Raw genomic sequence first — 5,915 nt, forward strand, 5'->3', positions numbered from 1 at the left:
ATTCCAAAGCTGAGGAGGGAATTTACAAGATAGACACGGAACATTTTCTTGAGCTCAAATGTAAAGAATTGTTTTTTTAAAAAGTATGGGGACATAACTATAAGACACAGGAACCAATTTTGATGAGGCTCTCCTGCTGGCCAAATCAGAAATGATGTGATATAAAAATAAATACTGCCTGACCTGTGGTGGCACAGTGGATAAAGCGTCGACCTGGAAATGCTGAGGTCGCCGGTTCAAAACCCTGGGCTTGCCTGGTCAAGGCACATATGGGAGTTGATGCTTCCAGCTCCTCCCCACCTTCTCTCTCTCTATCTCTCTCTCCTCTCTCTCTCTCCCTCTCTGTCTCTCTCTCTCCTCTCTAAAATGAATAAATAAAATTAAAAAGAAATCTTAAAAAAAAAACCTAAAATAAATAAATAAATACTGATAATAATGGATTAAGTTTATTACATAAAATAAGAATCCATGAGCCTACACCAATATAATTAAATGAAGTAAGAGGAAAATCTCTTCCTTATGGTAGAATGCCAACTAATAAATGTAGTAAAATAAATAAATAAATAAATAAATAAATAAATAAATGTAGAAGGAATGATGATAAAGAAAATGGCCACTTGGCAGCCCCCATAATGATGATGAATTCAGGCAAGAATCATCAACGAATATTAAGTCAAATGAATGGAAGTTTAATGAGACCCAGGATCTTGACATAGTTTAAGAGTATCTTCCTACAAAATACTTATTAATCACAAAGGGGAAAATAAGAATTTAATGGGGATAAACCTGGTAGACACTCAACTAACCAAGCAATCAAAATTAGCATCATAGAGCGACAGAGCAGGTCAACATCACGAGCTTCCTGATGCGATGTAATAAGAAGACAGAACCACTTCTGTGTATTCGTCCCAGAAATGCATGTCTGAGTCTTGTCCTGAAGAAACCAGTCTGGGTTACATCCTACAGAATGAAAGGCCTATACTCTTGAAAACTTTTAAGTTCATAAAGACAGGGAGAGACTTAGGAACTGTTCCAGACTGAAGGAGACTAAAGAGACATGATTAAGTGCAAAGTGCAATGCTGGACCAAACAGGAGAGGGACATTGTTGAGATAGTTGCTAAATCTGAATGGAGTTTTTGGATTAAATATCAGTGTTACGCCAATGCTGATTTCTGATTTCCCTGTTTGGAGGGTTGCACGCTGGTTATGTAGAAGAATGTCCTTGGTTTGGGAAGATGCACACCAAGTATTTTGAGAGTTTGGGGCATTGCTAAGAATGAAGTATCTATTTGACATCCAAAAGATGTTAAATGGGTAGTTAAATACATGAGTCCTAGCTCTGGCCGGGTAGCTCATCTGGACAAAGCATTGTTCCAATATGCCAAGGTTGAAAGTTTAATGCCTGGTAGGACACAGACAAGAATCAACCAATAAATGCATAAAGAAATGAAATTTCAAGCCTGACCTGTCGTGGCGCAGTGGATAAAGCATCGACCTGGAATGCTGAGGTTGCCAGTTCAAAACCCTGGACTTGCCTGGTCAAGACACACATGAGAAGCTATTATTCTAATTGGTGCTTCCTGCTCCTCCTCCACCCCTTTCTCTCTCTTTCTCCTCTCTCTAAAATCAATAAATAAAATCTTAAAAAAAAAAAAGAAATGGAATAACAAATCAATCTCTCTCTCAAAAAAAAATCAATACATAAAATTAAAAAAAATACGAGTCTTGAGATCAGAGGAGAGAAGTTAGTGCTCTGGATATTATATATAGAAGTCTTTTAAAAGAAGTTCATCAAGACTATAGATAAGAGATTCAGGAACTGAGTTCTGAAGATTCCAGTATTAGGAGGGTGGATAGTTGAGGAAGAACCGGCAATAGAGGGTGAGAAGGAGCTGCCAGTGAAGTCCAAAGCAAACCGGGAGAGTGTGCAGTGCTGGAAGCCAAGTGATGCCTGTTCAGAGAAGGGGAGGTAACCACCCCTGGCCCACGTAAGAGAAGACCTGAGAAATGACCACTGAATTGAATTATAAGGAACTCATTGTTGATCTTGAAAAGATTTATTTGGAAAGAAGGGTGGGGGCGAAGTCTTGACTAAAAGAGAATGGGAGATGAAGAACCAGAGGCACAAATATAGGCAAGGTTTTCAAGTTCACCTGCAAAGGACGGAAGAGAGAAAGGGAGTAGCTGGAGGAAGAAGCAGAGAACTGTTGTGTTTTTAATTTATGAAAAATACCAGCATGGTTGCATGCTGATGAGGATGAGACAGCCGAGAAGGAAAATGTAGGAGAAAGAGAGAGGGTGGTGAAACTACGTCCTTCAAATGGAGAGAGGGGGTGAGATCCAGAGCATAGGGAGAGGAGCTGGGCTCAGCGAAGAGCGGAGACAGTTAGCAGTAGGAATAGGAAGGACTGTAAGCTCGTGGACAATGGATCAGGGCATTGGGTGATCTGGTGGTGGGAGCTGCAGGCTCCCAACTCTTCTCCGTCACAGGGAAACCAAGGTAATCTGTGGAGGGTGACGATAGAGAAGGCCAAATTGGAATTCCTAAAAGAGGAAAAGATACACAAACTCATTGTCAAGGGGGGAAGGGAGTGAGTCAAATAGGGGAAAAGAAAGGTGATTACTGAGCAGCTCTTTGGGCCACTGGAGATTTCAGCTGTCACGGATCTGGAGAGAGACCAGTCAGCACTTTGAAACTTTCAGTTCCCTGAATGCTATCTGTTTGCCCTTGTGTGTTCATCTTGGCCCTTCTCGGTTTCGTCATTGACGTTGCAGATGTGTCTAGCGGTTAGCGGCTGACCATCCCTATTTGCAGTAAAGGGTTGGGTTAATGCATGTAGGTGACCGAAGACACAAGTCTTCGGATGGAGAGGCCCTCCAAGTGCTGAGCAGACTGAGTGGAAAAACACCCACAGTGAGATACTTCATGGTCAAGTTTCAGAAGCAGGAGTTTAGAGGCAGTCTTCAGAGCTGCTGGTAGGAAGAGAATCAATGGAAACAGCAGTAAAAGTTGTCACCTCCAAAGGAAAACAACGTCATCGGCAGCCCTGGGGCTGGAAGACAAGAATCAAGCCTTCAAAGGTCTAGAAATCTAGACTCATTTCAAGTAGCAACACAACACGAGGGCAGAATAAACATACCTTTCATAATATTTATACTTAGCATGCATTACAACAAAATAAGGAAGAAACGGAAGCATGAAGGGTAAGGGAAAGCAGATTCATTTGAGGAGAGCAATAGTTCAATTACTCATAATTGCACACTTCCCGAAGGCCTGAATGTCTTTACCTAGTGCCTTTGTCGTCTTTTACAAACATTTTTGCTGAAACAACTTCTCACCCCCCCCCATCATCAAACATTTTTAACATCATACATAATTCCTCCCCTTTCTCTTCACATGTGGCTTGAAGTGTTGGAAAAATTTGTGCTTGATTCCTTATGAACTTTTCACACCAAAATGTGTGCTTTTTCCTATGACTCAGAGTGTTCAGATTTAACTCCTTATAACCGGTTTCGTTGTTCATCGTCGCTCCATACGTAAGATGTCTCTTTATTACAGAGCTCTCTTCATTCTCGTTTGTTTTTCAGAAAGAGTTCACGCATGGTATAAGTTTCCAGTCCCTGTGTGTCTGAAAATGCCTTTCTGTGACTTGCACAATTTGATAATTGTATGGAGTAATTGCTAAGGTTACACATTTTCTCTCTCTAATCTCAAAAACAATGCCCGACTGACTTAACTTCTATTATGAAATTGAAAGAGGGTGTTTATCTGGCTGTTCAGCAGAATTCACACAAAGGCTCACACCAGGAACTGAACGGGACTCCTAATATTGAATTCCAAGAGCTATGTATGCAGTCGATCTGAGCACTAATCTTAACTGTAACTGGAACATCCTAACACGAAATACTAAACACTGAAGCCTAAATCCCAGTCACGCTCCAACTCTAATCCTAGACTAAACAAGCAAAAACACTCACCCTAATCCCCAACATCTTATCCTAAACTCAGCCTTAACCTACCCCTTAATCCTGATGTTGCAGTTTTAAAACATGAGGATATAGTAAAGAGTGAAGTGGTCTATTAGCGTGGTGAGAGAGAGCTATCTGCTTCCGCTCGGCCCTGTGCGCCTTCGACTCCAGTCCCCTGGCCTCCTGGCTGGTCCCCTCACATCCTGGTCTTTACTCAGGTGTCAGAAAAGAGTCAAGGGCCAACCAGACAGTTAGAGAAGCACAGTTCTTCAAAAGATCACCCTCACCTCTGACACCAGCTGCAAGTTCAGGGGTTTTCTCTAAACAAGCCTCAGGTTTGATCATTTGCTAGAAGGGCTCACAGAACTCACTGGAAGCAGTTATATTGATGGTTATGGCTCATCACAGGGAAAGGATACAGAATAAATCAGCCAAAGGAAGGTAGGCTGGGGGCAGAGTCCAGGGATCCAAACACGAAGCTTCCAGTTGCCTTCCACTGTGGATCCGTGGACAATGACTCCACCTCCTCTCAGCCACCAAGTGTGACAATGTGCACTGAGTCTTGCCAATCAGAGAAGATCACCCAAAGCTTTGGTGTCCAGAGTATTTCTTGGGGGTTTTAATCACATACTGTCTATGTAGCTGACTTTTGTCCTTAGCTCCTCCCAGAGACTGGCTAATTAATACCTTTATTCTCCAGTTCCTCCAGGGGTCAAAACTGACAGAGGGTGACCAAAGCCCCCATCATAAATCCCGTGTCAGACTGTCCAGTGGCCAAAGCCCCCAGGGGCTAGAGCTGAGGACAAAGCCCAGGCCTCTCTCTGTATAGGTGAATTGTGTATCCCTCTCTCTTCCATTGGGAACGTAACTTACACAGACAGGGAAATTTGTCGGCTTTCCCACTGCCGTGTTCCTGCTTCTAGAACTGTACCATCCTATACAGAAGCCACTAGTCCCTTACAGCTAGGGAGCCCCTGAAGAGTGGCTAGCCCAAACTGAGGTACGCAGTAAATAGAAAATACGCACCACATTTTAAAGGCTTTACTATATATTTATATATAAAGTAAAATTACCTCATTGACAATTTATAATATTGGTTATATGTTGAAATGGTTTTGCGGACTTATTGGGTTATAAAAACAAACTGTTGAAGTTTATCTGACCTGTTTCGTTTTTATAAAATTATTCAAGATGGCTATTAGAAAATTTAAAATGATATCAAATGGTTCAAAAATTTGTTTGTTTGTTTGTTTGTTTGTATTTTTCTGAAGCTGGAAACAGGGAGGCAGTCTGACAAACTCCCACATGTGCCCGACTGGGATCCACCCAGCATCCCCACCAGGGGGCGATGCTCTGCCCATCTGGGGCGACGCTCTGCTGCAACCAGAGCCATTCTAGCGCCTGAGGCAGAGGCCACGGAGCCATCCTCAGCGCCTGGGCCAACTTTGCTCCAATGGAGCCTTGGCTGCAGGAGGGGAAGAGAGAGACAGAGAGGAAGGAGAGGGGGAGGGGTGGAGAAGCAGATGGGCGCTTCTCCTGTGTGCCCTGGCCGGGACTCGAACCCGGGACTCCTGCACGTCAGGCCGATGCTCTACCACTGAGCTAACCGGCCAGGGCCTCAAATGGTTCAAATTTGAGGTTTTATATTTGTGGCTTGGTTTTTATTTTTTGTTTTTTTGGTGTTGTTTTTTTCTGTCTGATCACTGTAATAAACCACTGGTGACATTTTATATTCCGCTCAAATGCAGTTAGACCAGACTGAAGGCAAACAAGCAAAACTCATCCACCCTCCCAGCTGTTATCACTTAGGGACCAAGAAAGCATATGCCCTAGTGCTCACCAGTCCACCGTTGTTGGTGGCCAAACTGGAGGAGGAATGATTTGTATAAATAAGTAGTAAATTTAGCAGTAGCATCTCTCCGTACGTTCTCCTTTCCCATCCCGT

General features: G+C 43.0%; 1 non-coding gene across 1 annotated transcript; it reads right to left on the reverse strand.

The window, feature by feature from the left end:
• Positions 1-5,511: 5,511 nt before the first annotated feature.
• On the reverse strand, positions 5,512-5,587 carry TRNAV-GAC (transfer RNA valine (anticodon GAC)). The gene has a single exon. It is a non-coding gene; the product is annotated as a tRNA-Val (tRNA).
• Positions 5,588-5,915: the final 328 nt, after the last annotated feature.

Source organism: Saccopteryx bilineata, chromosome 10, assembly GCF_036850765.1.
Source record: "Saccopteryx bilineata isolate mSacBil1 chromosome 10, mSacBil1_pri_phased_curated, whole genome shotgun sequence".
NCBI classification, from domain to species: Eukaryota; Metazoa; Chordata; class Mammalia; order Chiroptera; family Emballonuridae; genus Saccopteryx; species Saccopteryx bilineata.